Genomic DNA, 16,561 nt, shown 5'->3' with positions numbered 1-16,561 from the left:
AAGTGGAGCACTAGAAAATGAACACCAGAAAGATGAAGTGAAGTCCTGTGGTAACCATGGAGTTAGACACAGCATTCAACACCTTATGGACTCCATGATCAATCAGTACTCTTTTATGGCCTCAAGGCAAATGCCTTGTGAGTAATACTCATTTAGCTGTCATTAAAAAACAGGCAGGGACAGTGTACATAGGCATATATTTTCCATGATTTATCAGTATGAAAAACTATAATTTTCATAAACCAGTTTTATATACCAGTATAATAAAATAAGGGAGAATAAAAAAAGAATTCTAGATACCAACAGTAGGATATGTATGATGAGCTTCCTATCTTCAATTTCTCATTGGTTGTGTCCTACTGGGATTTAACATGAGAAGGTCAAAGTAATGGAGTATCACAGCAATGGAGTCTCACCAAAGTCCTCTTGTTCTCCACCTGTGCCTTTTTATTTTTGTTTTTAATAGAGAAATTTTTGCTATAGGGCATGTGTGCTCACCAGAGAGACAGAAGAACAGAAAACAAGAAGTCACCCCCAAGGGGATTGCCACACTGCAATCTCTTTTCCTCCATTCCCCTTTTGGGATCTTGGGCACACACACACATCACTCGGTGTGAGTTTTAAGCTCCCGGGTCCAGGACTCAAAACTGCAGTTGACTATGTGGGAGTCCAGCCATGTAACCATTATGCCATCAGCTGATCTTTCCCCCTATACACCCCACCATTGTCTTAGTGCTATTCCATGTAAAGGGGAAACTTGTCCTCAGTCCCACTGAGGATACTTTGTTCCCTGCCCAGTTTAGTCCCTGAAATCCAACTGGTATTAAGTTTGGAATCAATATTTAAATACCATTGAGGATAATCCATGATTCTCAAGAGTAGTCTCTAGTTGGGATAAAAGTAGTAAGGGAAGTTAACAAACCAATATGGAGGGGTTTTCAAAAGTGCAGGAAAGATGCATATTATGAAAAAAACTATGCATGAACTTCAATTTTTATTACCCCAAAATAAAGTCGTACTTCGGTTTCATTTTTCACAGCCTTTTCAAAGTTCCATCATTTTGTTTCCAATTGCTTACAGTGAAAAAGTTGACAGAATCCATTATCTAAGTGACCTGGTAAACAGGGGTTAAGATGATCTCATTTGACTTGAGGACAAAGAGACCCAATTTAATTAAAAAGTGATAAAGTTGTTTTTATATACACACAGTCTAGACTTAAAATTCCTTAACATGTTGAAGCCAATCATATTCACATTTAACTTACAAAATGGCTCAAATGGAAACCTACAACAATCAACCACAGCAATTTCAGCCCATATAATCCTCCAACAGGGATAAAGAAATTTTCAATCAGTGAAATAAGAGTGAATATCCACATGCAAACAGTAAATCTGAACACTTCACAAATATTCTCTCAAAATGGGTCAGAAAACTAAATATAAAAGGCAGAACTATAAAGTGTCCTTGACACAACAGAAAAGCGAAGTGAACTTGGAATTTGGCAATGACTTCTTAGATAAAACATCAAAGGCAAGATTTATGAAAGAAAAAAACTGATACATTGGACATCATTAAAATTAAAAACGTCTGCTCTGCAAAATGCACTGTTCAGAAAATGAAAAGAAAAGCCACAGACTGGGAAAGAATGTTTTTAAAATATGTATCACACAGCTGATAACTAAAATCCAAAATATACAAAGAGCTGTGATTAAAACTCAACAGCAACACAAAAACCATCCCAGTTACAGAGTTGACAGAAGATCTGAACAGACACCTTATCAAAGAAGATATATAGAAGGCAAATAATCATACAAAGTAATTCTCAACATTATATATCATTAGAGAATTTCAAATGAAAACAATGCAGTAGACAGATCTACTATAATGCCTAAAATTCCCAGTACTGACAACACCAAATGCTGGTGAGATTGTGAAGCAACAGGAACTCTCATTCATTGCTGGTGGGAATGCAAAGTGGTTCAGCCACTTGCGAAGACAGTTTGATATTTCCTTATGTCTTCTAGGTATTTACCCAAATGAGATAGATATGTCTTTAAAAAGCTACACAAGGATGTTTACAGCAACTTTGATCATAATTGCCCAAATTTGGAAGTGACTAAGATATTCTTCTGTAGATGAATGAATAAATCAACTGGTACATCCAGACAATAGATAAAGAAATTAGTACTAAAAAATTGCTGGGGTCCACAGATAGCATAGTGGTTAAGGCACTAGACTCCCACATGGCCAGCTGTGGTTCAAGGCCCAGATGTGACAGCTTGAAAATCATATACCAGGGCGATGCATGTACATGGCCAAAACCCCAGGAAGAGAATGGAGGAGAAAGGATTGCAGCATAGTCATGCCCTCTGGAGGGTGATTTCTCATTTTCTCTCTTTCTCTGTCTCACTCCAGTGAGTGCACTTGCTCTATAGCAAAAACCTTACAAATAAATAAATAAACATGTTTTTTTAAAAAATTAGGACTAGCCAGTGGCAGAGCAGTTAAGGTTCTGGTGTCTGACATGGCCAAAAGTGGTTCAAGCCCAAGACCTGGCACTCACCCTGGGTGCATGTGTGTGCTTGCTTCAAATCCTGAGCATAGAGGAGAAGGGATTGGAGCATGGCCATCCACTATGGGGGATGATTTCTCACTTTCTTTCTCTCTGTCTCTGCCATAAGCATATGCACCATAAAAGCAAAAATTTCTCAAAGAATAAGGAAACAGAAAGAGAGAAAGAAAGAAAAAAAAGAAAAGAAAGAGATAAAGAAATTAGCAGTCCAGCCATGCATGAGTGTTGCAACACCACTTGCGGAGATGGAAGCCACATAGGAGGCTGGGTTTTAGTTTCTGGGCCAATTCCAACATGCCGGCATGGTTGCATATAAATACAGGGTGCCTATAATCCTAGTTAATTGAGAGGATGGGGAAGGGGGATTGCCACAGATTCCTGTGAAGGTGAGACCATGTCAAGGATACCTATCTGTACTCTCTCTCTCTCATTTTCCATTTCTGTCTCCCTCTTTTTGTCTCATTAAAAAAAGAAAGAAAAGAAAAAAGAAAGAAAAGAAAAGGGAAAAGGAAAAAGAAAAGAAAAGAAAAGAAAAGAAAAGAAAAGAAAAGAAAAGAAAAGGGGGACCAGCAGATGGAATAATGGTTATGTCACTGGGCTCCCATGTAGTTGAACACAGTTCAAGTCCTGGACCCAGCATCTTAAAACTCATGCCAGGCGCATGTGCATACATGCCCAAAATCCTGAGAGGAAAGTGGAGAGAAGGGATTGCAGTGTGTCCATTCTCCCATGGGGTAGTGGAGGTGATTTCTCTCTCTCTCTCTCTCTGGCAAGCACGTGTGCCCTATAGCAAAAAATTTCTATAAAAAGACAGAGAGAGAGAAATTAGCTATAAAATCATGAAAAGACATGGAGGGACTTTCAATGTATATTGCTAAATGAAAGAAGACTGTCTGAAAAGACTATATACTATTTGATATTTGATTGCAACAATATGAAGCTTTAGAAAGGCAAAACTATAAAGATATTTTAAAAAATCAGTAGCTTCGGGAACCAGCAGTTAGCGTAATGGCTTTGTCGCTGGATTCCCACGTAGTCGACCGCGGTTCGTGTCCCGGACCCGGTGGCTTAAAACTCACGCCGGGCGCGTGTGCATGCGTGCCCAAGATCCCAAGAGGAGAATGGAGGAGAAGGGATTGAGGCGTGACCATCCCCCCTGGGGGGTGATTTCTCGCTTTCTGTCTCTATGTCTCTCTCTGTCTGTCTGGTGAGCGCACGCGCCCTACAGTGAAAATCTCTCAAAAAAAAAAAAAATCAGTAGCTTCCAGGGTTGAAATGGGAGGAGGTATGAATAGGTGGTACACATGGAACTTTTAGAGCAGTAAAATTAGTCTATATGCTGTAATTGTGGATTTTATGGATTATTCATCTTATTACATACAATATTATGGACATAATGGTGGACCATGTGCACTTGGAAACTTCCACAGAACTAGTCAACACGGAGTAAACTCTAATGTATACTATGGCCTTGAGTTTATAATAATGTATCAATATTAGATCATCAATGTCAACAAATGTGCCACACCCACACAAGGGGTATACTTACAATGAAGGAAACTGTGGATACAGGGGTAGGAAAAGAGTTTATGGGACCTTCCTGTAATTTCTGTTCAATTTTTATGTAAATGTAAAATTACTATAAGAGAAAAGGTCTACTTATTTCCAAAGGCAATATCAAGATATAATCTATAGCAAATAAAAAGTTATTTTAGAAGAAAATATTAATTGAAAGAATATAATATATATTTTTATATTCCTTATTACATATATGCATACTTTACTAAATAATCCATGTCTATTATAGGGTAGAGAAGAAATAAACACAACTGTAACTCTATGAATGATATCTTTTTTTTTAAGATTTATTTATTTATTTATTCATTTATTCCTTCATTTTAATTTGACCAGAGAGAGACACAGAGAGAGAGAGGAAAATGAGAATGTAAGCCACCAGGTCCAGGACTTGAACCATGGTCAGCCATATGGGAGTGTCCAGCGGCTTAACTACCATGCCACCTGCTGGTCCCTATGAATGATATCTTTAAAAAGAAACATGTTTATACGTCACCACTCCTATATGACATAAAGATAGATTATCTTTTAATCCCAAGAGAAACATAAAAGAAGAATTACTATGAGATATAATATTTAGACTCTTAAAAGAAAAAAATCTATACCTTGTGTGATGTACTGAACTGCAGTGAGCTCAGTGAACGGTTTTCAGAAATTCAGATTGTTCTCTAGAGAGGCTAGGGATGCTATTTATTCTCTGCCTTGCTGCATCCTCATACTGGAAAGTAGGAACCTCGTTGTTCTTAACTCAGGCTGAGTAGAAGGAAAGGAGAGTTCTGTGAGGCACTCCTTAGAAGAAACTACAAAGTGCTAGTGGTGTCTACCACCTCCTAAGGGAGATGGGGCCAGTGCTATCAGAATGCTGTAAATTTTGTGACCTTCTTGTTTGTGCATTTGTTTATACTGATAACACTTTTGAGCCCTTTTGTTCATTTCTTCACTTATTCAGAAAATAGCATTGGATTCTCTCCTGGCCATTCTGACCTTGGCCGTTGAGCAGTGATCTACGTGGTCCAAGCCCTGCTCTGTCCAACTTCTGTTCTCCTGGAGCAAGACAGATAATATACATAGAAGCGAATACAAGCTATGACATTTTTGATTAGTAGAAATGCTATCAAGTAAAATAAGGCACTATAATAACGAGTGTTGGCTGCAGCAACAGAGAAAGTCAAGACAACATTTAAATTGAGAATGGGTTTGTACCATGAACTACACTAACACCGATTGAGGGACAGTAAAACAACAAATCAAATCTCCACCTTCCTGGAGTTTAGGATTTAGTGGAGAGGAGGGAGAGATAGAAAATGAACAAGTAAGCAAACATATGAGTGGCCTAGTTTCAGATAGGGATGTATACTCTGTTAGAAAAAATAATAAGGCAATTAAAATTTTTGAACAATAATCTCCTGTAGCCTACAGAAATTGTCTCAATTAAATCCCACTCTAAGAATGAATATTTTCATAGGTGCTGGCCAAGTTCCTATATTGGCAAGATCTTTGATCACTGTTAATCTGACTGGTCCTAAAGTTGTTACTATAGTTTTAATCCGTAACCTTCTATTTATGCTTTGTTCTAACCACATTCAGTTTTATTTGTTTTCAAATCCTATACCCATTAATAATGATCAACATCACGTATAAATCCATTCTTTTTCTATCCATTGAGATGTTTGAAATCTAACCCTTTTTCTTTTTATTTCTGAAATAAACACTGTACTAGATTAGTTAGTGAAAAATCTGTGTATGTATCAAAATGTTTCTTACTCTGTTCTCCCTCACTTAGGTAAGCTCTGCTCTGTTCAGTGAGACCTGCTTTTGGCCTAATTGTCGATTCTTGAGGGTAACCTGTCTATTATCTCTGACGACTTTCAGATTCATTTTTGTCTTTGAGATTCCATAACTTCATTGAAGCATGTATGGATGTGGATTTACTTTATATTATAATTTTATATAGTATGCTCCTCCAGTATGAAAAACTCTTCTTCAAGGCTGCTTGGAATGTGAACATATCTCCATCCTCCTTGTTTCTCAATTATTATGAGAACTATTGAGGAATTTCTTTCTACACATGACACCTCCACTGCTCCTTTCGAGTTTCCATTTCTTTTCCCAGTAATGCAGTATTCCCAGATGTCTGCCAATTCACTCATTCTTCCTGTCTTTCACCTCCTCTGTTTAATTCACTCTTCATTAAATATCTGTGTCCAGAAATTTATCTCATCGTTAGACTGTTTAGTTTTTTTTAATAAATGTGTTTATTTCCACTTTTCCTTAAGTGGCAAGCAAAAGATAAACAATAGAAAATTACGTGAAAATGTTTGGTAAGGACTTTTTATATTTGAGGAACAGAGCAGGTCAGTGTGGGAGAAGAAGAGGGTGCTATAACATGAAATCTGAAAGGCAGATAACAGCCAGATCATGCAAGGTCATAGGGGCTTTGGACATATTCTAAATGTGAAACCAGTGAAAAGACTGTTTACTATATCAAAATAGGACAAAAGTGAGAAATGGTCCTGAATATATACCATCCCAGTTCACAGCTTTACAAACATCATTACTTTAATCTTTACAACAGTGGTTATTATTCTAATTTTGCACATATGCTCACTGAAACTTAACCATGCTAAAAAACTTGGTTGAGTTCACCCAGCTGCTACATAATAGCTTTTAGGTCTCTTAGTTTAGTGACTGTGGATAAGAGAAAGATAATTAACAAGTAAATAAGTGAGCTAGTGTGTTCAGATTGTGATGTGAAAATAAAGCAGGATAGTCAAGAGACAAAGGGTTTGGAGTAGTGGTCATGTTGCAAGCTTAAGTTGAGAGCAGGTTGACAAGGAGACAGGTATGAGTCAATGCTGCAAGAGCAGGAGTTTGTGAGGATTTAAAAAAACAAATGTTTTGTACAGTCATTAGCCAATGTCAGGCTCATACTAAGGGTCATCCTTTTAATATGTTTACTTCTTTTCATCTGAGTATCACCATAGTCCAAGCCAATTTATCAATTTCTGAGTCCATTCATGATAAAATAGACTTATAAACTGTCTGTTTTGGGAGCAGCATGAAGGGTTGGTTGTGCATATACATACGGTGGGCGACACAAGGTGACTAACAGTAGACCACATTCCAATCCGTACCCAGGCTGGGTTGAGAATTCCTAGGAAGAAAACACTAGAAAGCTACTGAGAATAAATACTTTAAAGAAAGAGAGTGGAGTGGAAGCAGTTAAGTCTGTGAATGAGGCCTTGGCTTCCAACAATATTTCCTGATAAATGATCGATCAATAGAGTTTATTTCCAACCTAAAAGAATATCAATATATTCACCCAAGATTTTGTGTGAATATATTCGACAAATCAACATACTTTTAAGGAAATTAATTAGTATGTCTAATTTTTCTCTTTGGGAATCTTTACCTTGGGACATGTGCAGAATTAGAACAAGGCAGAGTTAGCAATGAAAAATGTGGCCTGATGTATTTGAGAAGTTTCTGTCTGGCGATCTTTTATTGACTAAAACCAGATAAAGTGTGCATTTCCTGGTCTAGTCTTATGGAAATCCTAAAGAAACTGAAAAATCACTACTTGACTGGATAGATGACAGGACTCTGAAACAGTGTTCACATACTTGACTGCTGTGCAGCAATCATTTCCATTCCATGATAAAGCGCAAGTCTATATCTGAGAATATCTTATTCAATGTTCACCAGCTATAAAACCAAAGACAATGTGCTCACTCATCAATAGCTCTGCAGAAAGAAAAAGAAGCTGTCTGGATAAGGGGAATAGAGGCATTGCTGCAAACTGAAGCCCTGGCTCTCTGCCCAGAACTCTGTGTTCATCTAGAAAAAAATGCACTTATTCTTTTCCATGAGCGAGATAAGAATAGTGAGAAATCCAACCACGCGGTATCAATAGCCCACATTCTGGAGTCAGAACACCTGGTTCGAACCCCTGCATGCTTCTTGCTGTGCATATGATCTTAGACAAGGGATAGAATCACAGGAAGTCTCAACTTCCTCATCAGTAAAGGGCTAGAATGATTGTACCCCTCTCAAGGAGATGTCATAAAATTAAATGAGAAAAACTTGAATGGTTCTTAATTGTATGTGATCAATAGTAACAGTTTTCAAAGCATTTTCTTAATATGTGACATAGAATAAGCAAATTATCATTCTGTAATGGGAAAGCTACTATTTATTGACCTGGGTACCAAACTTGACGAAATTTCTCTTTTGGGTTGTACCTAGTATATATGACTATATTTTTTTAAGAGAATTTTTTTTTCTTGGAAAGGTTTTTGCTATAGGGTGCATGTGCTCGCCAGAAAGACAGAGAGAGATAGAGAGATAGAAAGTGAGAAATCACCCCCCAAGGGGGATGGCCACACCACAATCCCTTCTCCTCCATTCTCCTCCTAGGATCTTGGGCACGCACACACACACACCAGGCGTGAGTTTAAGTCACCGGGTCCAGGCTTCAAACCGCAGTCGACTACATGGGAGTTCAGCAACATAGCCATTATGCTAACTGCTGGTCCCAAGAGAGTTTTTTTGCTGTAGGGCACTCGTTTTTATCAGAGAGACAAAGAGACAGAAAGAGAGAAAGCAAGCCCCCAGGGAGGATGGCTAGACCAGAATCCCTTCTCCTCCATTCTCCTCTCAGGATTTTGGCCAAGCACACACATGCACCTGGTGGGAGTTTCGAGCCTCCAGATCCAAGACTTGAACCATGGTCAACCATGCAGGAGTCCACTGATGTAACTCCTATGTCATCTGCTGGTCCCTATATGACTATTTTAATGATACTTAATTTTCTTTAAATCCAAGACTTTGCTCATTACTCTCTGGAGAGGGACACATAGACAGTGATAAAGTACACCTCAGGGGAGGATGGCCACACTGCAATATCTTCTCCATTTCTCCTCTCAGGATTTCGAGCATGCGTGCACATGTGCCTGGAGTGTTTTTCAAATCACCAGGTCCAGGACTCAAACCATGCAGCTGGTCATGTGGAACTCAGCTGCCTTAACCACTATGGCACTGGCTGGCCCAAAGTACTCATTCTTTACTAGACAATTATTAACTCAACTATAAATATATATTCCAACTGTAATTAGTATTAGTATTTTAATTCAGCATTTATGTTGATTTTTCTTTTTCCCCTTTCTGGAACTAGTGGGACTTATTAGGCAGGAGTCTCTGAAGTGTCTCTCTCTCTGGTTACATTTATGTTTCCCCCTTCATTGCTGAGTCCTCTGTTGTACAGAATAAGTCTCTTGTGTATTCAATGCAGTTGCTAGAATTTTTAATATAAACCTCTGGGATTCTTTATTCTCTCCTTCTTCAATAACTGTTCTTCATAGTGCTGAAATTTAAGCATTCTCTCTCCTTCAGAGCTTTCTCTGTGAAATGCTGTCTCCAGATGCTTATCCCTTATGACATAGCACACAGCCCAGGAGATAACTAGTCCCTGTGTTTGTAAGGTGCCATGAATCTGTGCAATATCTCTTGTTGCAGAAGTAAGACTCCATTTTCTTGACCCTGAGTCATCATGAGAATAGGAGGAATTTTTATTACTAGTTGCTCTTCAATAAGAGCAAAGTTACTTTCAGGGAGAGAGTTATATTTAGGTGGTTAATATACTACCTGGATGGACCAGCAGTTAGCGTAATGGCTATGTCGCTGGACTCCCATGTGGTCGACTGCAGTTTGTGTCTCGGACCCGGTGGCTTAAAACTCATGCTGGTGTGTGTGCGTGCATGCCCAAGATCCCGAGAGGAGAATGGAGAAGAAGGGATTGAGGCATGGCCATCCCCCTGGTGGGGGGTGGTGATTTCTCACTTTCTGTCTCTCTGTCTCTCTCTGTCTGGCTAGCACATGCACCCTATGTCAAAAATCTCTCCAAAATATATATATATATTGGGACCAGCAGTTAGCATAATGGCTATGTCACTGGACTCCCACGTAGTCGACCACGGTTCATGTCACGGACCCGGTGGCTTAAAACTCATACTGGGTGAGTGTGCGTGCATGCCCAAGATCCCAAGAGAATAATGGAGGATAAGGGATTGTGGCATGTCCATTCCCCCTGGGGGGTGATTTCTCGCTTTCTGTCTCCCTGTCTCTCTCTATCTGGCAAGTACACGTGCCCTACAGCAAAAAATAACCTCTCCAGAAGAAAAATATATATATACTACCTGGATGATAGTCATCCTCACTCATCAGTTGTAAAGAGCATATCAGTTTACATAATCCTCACAATGTAGCATTAACATACACTGACATTTTTTCAGAAATCACTAAGAGTTTAAATGTTAAACGGTTTGGTATCCACTTCTATGTTTTATTTAAGTTGGACTTTCACACACATCACCCACACTTGAATGTCATCATCACTCTGTGCAGTGGGGTGGTGATTATATCCATAGAGGGCACCAAGGAACCCCTGGAGACGACTCTGATAGTAACAGGGAGGAACCAAGATGAGGGCACAGGCTGTGACAGACTTGTTTTAGACACCACAATACATTCATCTCATGTTGTCTTTATTAAACACAAGTTAGTTTCTAATATTCTTTTGCTTATTATTTGTTAATGTATAATTAGCAGAAGGCTAAGAGACAGAGAGAGAAGGAGAGCGTGGGATAGGGGAGAAAGCACTTTCCAATAGGGCATGGTCACACTGAAGGCCTTCTACTCCATTTCTCCATCCTGTCAACATTTCAGGTGCTCACAGACACACACACACATACACACACACACACTGAAGGCCTTCTCCATTTCTCGATCTTGTCAGCATTTCAGGTGCACACACACACACACACACACACACACACACACACACCTAGCATGTTTTTCAAGCTGCGGGACAGGGGCTTTAATTGTAGTCAGCCATGTGAGATTGTTTCCATAAAAACTAGGCTATGGGACTAGTATATATTTTTTTTATTTTATTTATTTGTTTCATGAGCAAGAAACAGAGAGAGAGAGACCATGTAGATAAAATGGAATCAAGATTAGTCTGGCTCCCTCATCTCCTATCTTATCATGTTTGAAGGCCACAGGGTAAACAACTTACATTATTAGTTGTAGTGTGGCTTGTGCATTTGTTATGTAATTATGATTTTGCTGCTTTACACCATTTAATGTAATGTACGTGTGCACATGGAACAGTTTGGTTTTGGCAATGAGCCATCATTGTCTGCAGTCCTTTTAAAAGAAAGGGAGCACCTGGCTAGTTAGCTAGCTAGGCCTTGGTTCTGCTAGGTCAGCCCTGATGAACTTGGCTTGGCATGGCCTTGACTTGGCTCAACTCAGTTCCATGTTATGAGTTCCAAGTGGGATGAAGCACTTCCAACTGTTCTCCAGGCATATTATAAGCTTCAAGAGGGAGGAGGTGCTTGCGAGTACCGCTATGGAATTTGCAAGCCTACCCTAAACTCAACAATAAACAACATGACATCAGTGCCTTGAGTCTTCTGTTAGATCCACCCTTTGGATGAGGAAATAACCTCTCAAAACACACCCTCAACAAAGTTTTCATGCCACAATCCACCCCAGGCTGGGCCAGTCAGAATCACAGGCATATTTATGCACTCAACATGTACAGGAAGACCTTGGGATGTGAACCCAGGACCTTCTTGTGGGACTGCATCACTGAGCATTTTTATCAACACTATCACACCATTGCTGGCCATTTCCAGATTTTTCAGCACAATAAAATAAAGCTCACTAAAGGAAGAGACTAGTGTTATACTTCTATTTATTTTATTATTATTATTTTGTTACATGTTCTGTCATTAACCCAAGCTCTATATGACACTTAAAACATTTTGGTACATTGTAAGTAAGTAATATTTACCATTGTTGTTCCTATACAGTAATGAATGAAATAATAAAGCACAAGATGGAATATTACTTCTCTAAAAGGGAAGACACATGATCATGACACCTGGTATAAACTAGGGGTGTTGAAATGTAATGAAAGCATGGGCTATAGCAGCAGAGAGGTGTGGGCTCAGATCAAGGCAGCCTCTTTCTTGTCGTTGACCTCAGTAAATCATTTACAGCCCCTGATTCTCACCTTCCTCTATAAAATGGGGACTCTGCCTCTTAATTTTCAGGATTGTTTGGACATACTAGAATATATATTAGAGTGCATGGCATACAGTTAATATTTCAATAAATGTTAACCATTATGATAATTATTATTCAAATCAGTTAACATGAAGTTTAGAGAAACCAGAAAGCCTCTACAATGTCAGAAAATAAGTCACTGCCAGAGCTCAGAAAATAATGCATGTGTCGTCATGCTGGTTTTTACTTACTTGAGTTGTCATCAACCCAGTCTTCCTATTTCTAGAAAGAAAACCACATAGAATGTGCCCTCTGTATTACAGAAAATTATAATCCAGGGATAAATTACATACATATGTTCTACAAAGATAGGCACTGTAATAGTGGTAAATCAATGGTGGAGAAATTACATTTTAGTTTTTTATTATCTTAAGTGAAAAAAATTCTAGAGAAAACCTACATATTTCTGATCTCTAACCAGGTATTCTCTCTAAGACTCACTTATCTCATCTATAAAATAAGGATATTAAAATAATAAGTGTTTACCAATTTACCTATGTTGTTAGTCTATGATTATAGAAGGAATACGAATCCTAAGACAATTATGCAATGTTTTTAAGTTAGTAGGAGAACTAGTACTCAAAATTATTCTATCAGAATTGTGAAATATCAACTTAATTAAGTATAGCTGTTGGTTCATTGCTGCTAACTTTAAAATTTGATGAATTGGGGCCAGCAGATGGCATCATGGTCACATTGCTGGACTCCCACAGGTTCAAGTCCTGGACCTGGTGGCCTCAAAATCACTCTGGGTATGTGTGCTTGCATGTGCATGATCCCAGGAAGAGAATGGAGGAGAAAGGATTAAAGAATGGTAACCCCTTCAGTAGGTGATTTCTCACTTTCCTTCTTACTGTCTCTGTCTCACTCTCTCTCCAGTGAGTGCATGCACCCTATGGCAAAACTTCTAAATTTTTTTTTTGATGAATTAATGCATCCTTTTAGTCTTGACTATGAGTATTATGTGTCAGGAGGTTAAAATTAGGATTTATAGGTCAATTGTTTTATCCTTTAAAATTTATTTATTTAATTTTATTTATTATTGTTATTTTAATTTTTCTATAGGGCATGTGCACTCATGAGAGAGAGAGCGAGAGAAAGGGAAAATGAGAAAACAAGCCACCAGGTGTTGGACTCAAACTACATTCAGCCACATGGGAGTCCACTGTCTTAACCACCACACCACTTGCTGGCCCCTAGTTTATCTTTCTTAAGATAACCATTTCCTACATTCTGTTATGTCCTACTTACTGTGCTGTAAACCAGCAGCTCTATCAACTAGAAAGATGGCGTTCTGAGGCTCTGCTCTGGGTGAGCCATTTGGGGTTCTCTCTACAGAAGAATCAAACAAAAAGATTGTCCCATTTCTTGGATACAGAGATTAAGTCCCTGAGATAGAGAAATGGCATTACAAGTTTATTATGTTGGCATCTGTGTTCATAAAATTCTTCTCTTCTGAATTCTTAGAACATGTATCCCTTATCTTGGATTACATTTAATTATTCACTTAATAATATGGAAAATATCCCCAGGAATTAATTTAAGTGAGGAAGTTCTATTTCCAATATTTTTATATAAATTACTTTCCAAAGTTTAACGTACTGTTGTATAATTGTTATAATTACATAATACGTAATAAATGGGGCTCAGGCCTAATCACAGAGGCCCCTTAACCAGCATAAGACGTCTTCCTAATCACGGTAGTGCAATTTTATTTTATTTTTTAGGTTTTTGCCATAGGACTCTTGTGCTTGTCAAGACAGAGAAAGTGATGAATCAACCCCCAGCGGGGATGGCCATGCTCCTCCATTGTCCTCTGGGTATTTTGAGCACACACATATGCACACCCAGCATGATTTTCAAGCTACCTGGGTCCAGGACTCGAGGCTGGTCAGCCACGTGTGAGTCCAGCACCTTAATCACTATGCCACTCCGTGGCCCACAGTCCTGCAATTCTTAATCTTGAAACAATCCCAGTAGAAAGACTATTTTTTTAAAAAGAATTATTTAATTTAACATTATTTATTTATTTATCTTAATTTGATCAGAGAGGAACAGAGTGGGAAGAGGGGAGCAGTGAGAAAGCAAACCGCCAAGTCTGAGACTCAAACCATGGTCACCCATGTGGGAGTCCAGCACCCTTAACCATACTCCACCTGCTGGCCCCCCCAGTAGGAAGACTATTGTGTATAAAAATTTGACCTAACACTGAGCTAAGTGATATGTAAAAGCTTATGATGCCTTATTTTAGAAGGGGGAAGAAGTTGCTCATGACTTGCTAATGCTCCATCAAATGCCTGACATCATCTTTGCAGTGGCTCCACGACTGGGCAGTATGGCAAATGCAGCGGCAGTTATCGCCACGCTGGACGGCTGAAAGGACAATTCTACCAGACCGGAACTCAAACCTGAAGGTTTCCTGTTTCATGTGTGATTAATGGTGGCTCAAACACATCCTTATCCAGGAGGGAGGGCAGAGGAAGCGCCATTGCATATTCAAAGACTTATACAGTTATGCATAAGCTAAAGATGATTTATTTGGACATATGAATCTATAACGTTAGTTTTTTTATAAGGATATTTTAGGAAATTGAACTATCTTTTAAAAATTATCTTATCTGACTGCCTTAGTATGCTGGACATAGTCAAGGTCTATACATAATAATCTCAAAAGGCCTGTCATAATATCACACCGTGAAATCATGATTTTATGTATTTTCAGTATACAATAAATGTTAACTCTAAGGATGCTGCTTTTATGTTGTCTTGTTTATTTGTTTAACAAACATTTTCTCATTTAGGTGGGTATCTGTTTGCAGAACTTCACTGATTGGGACCAGCAAGTAGCATGGTGGTGAAAGCATTGGACTCTCACATGGCCGACCATGGTTCAAATCCCAGACCCAGTGACTTGAAAATCACTCTGAATGTGTGTGCATGCATGCCCAAAATCCTGGGAGGAGAAGGGATTATAGTGTGGCTGTGCTACCTCGGGAAGGATTTCTCACTTTCCCTCTCTCTCTCTCTCTAGTGAACATACATATCCTATGGCACAATCCTAAAAAAAAATACAAAAAATTAAAAAGTAAAAAATCATTGATTTATTAGTGGATTTATATGAGAACCTGTGATGCATTCAAATTGAATTAAATTAGTGCTCTCTGAGCTTACTTTCTCTACTGAACCAATTTTATTTTTTTAGAGGTTTTTGCCTTATGGCATGTGTGCTCATAGGAGACAGAGAGACAGAGACAGTGAGAGGGAAAGTGAGAAATCACCTCCCTGGGAGCTGACCACACTGCAATCCTTTCTCCATTCTCTTCCCAGCATCTTGATTACACACACACACAAGTACCCAGAATGATTTTCTTTTCTTTTCTTTTTTTTTTAAGATTTATTTTATTTAACTTTCTTTTTAAAAATTTGATCAGAGAAGGATAGAGCAAGAGAGAGAGAGAAGGTGAGAGAAAGTGAAAAAGCAAGTTGCCGGGTCCGGGACTCAAACCGCAGTTGGCCACGTGGAAGTCCAGTGCTTATAACCACCACACCACCTGCCAGCCCCACCCAGCATGATTTTCAAGCCACTAGACCCAGGACCTGAACCATGGTCGGTCATGTAAGAGTCCAGCAATGTAAAGGCTACACCATCTGCTGGTCCCCACTGAACTAATTTTTAAAGTTTATTTTATTGTTTCTTCCAAGAACCAGTGAAGGGAGGAGAGAAAGAGGGAGAGAGAGATTGCTCCCCCAATGGGTCCTTGAAGCCACAGTCCAGTGCCTGAGAGCCTTAGCCAGCTCCACGTTTATGGGTATGTATACACAGCATATTCAAGGAGGTCTCCAGACTTGAACCCAAAACCTTCCTATGTGTGTCACCCTTGCAGAGTGTAGAGTTACTGCTGTGGCACTGTCTGGCCCTTACTGAACTATTAAACGTGCTCTGTATGAAGGTGTTCTCCTGTAGCCCTTAACCCATTTTTTTTTAGTGTATTTTGGCACCACGTATCTAGCCTAGATCAGACTTTATTAAAACTGGCTGGATCACAGTTCAGAGAAACAGAGGAGAGAGATGGTGAAGAGAGACACACACTTCCAGAGTAGGGCACCACAAGTATTTTCCGAAGACAATCTGCCGTTGAATACCTCATTTCTTAAGCAACAGTGGCAGAACAGTTGTTGGGAACAGTGTGCAATTTATTTTACACATAATGTTCCTCTGATTACGGGGCCATCAGTTTCTAGTCTAATTGAAAACATATTTTCTTGACTTCTAATAGGGA

The 16,561-nt window shown here is 39.0% G+C and overlaps 1 long non-coding RNA gene across 2 annotated transcripts in view; it reads left to right on the top strand.

Annotated features, from left to right (window-relative positions):
* Positions 1-14,974, top strand: part of LOC102490333 (uncharacterized) — a 56,758-nt gene extending 41,784 nt beyond the window's left edge. For both annotated transcript variants that reach the window (XR_003549967.1, XR_003549968.1), the window contains one exon: positions 14,597-14,974. This is a non-coding gene — a long non-coding RNA (uncharacterized LOC102490333). The remainder of the gene's footprint in view (positions 1-14,596) is intronic.
* Positions 14,975-16,561: the final 1,587 nt, after the last annotated feature.

Source organism: Tupaia chinensis, unplaced genomic scaffold (assembly GCF_000334495.1).
Source record: "Tupaia chinensis unplaced genomic scaffold, TupChi_1.0 Scaffold000340_1, whole genome shotgun sequence".
NCBI lineage: Eukaryota > Metazoa > Chordata > Mammalia > Scandentia > Tupaiidae > Tupaia > Tupaia belangeri.
This window is presented reverse-complemented; position numbering and strand designations above follow the sequence as displayed.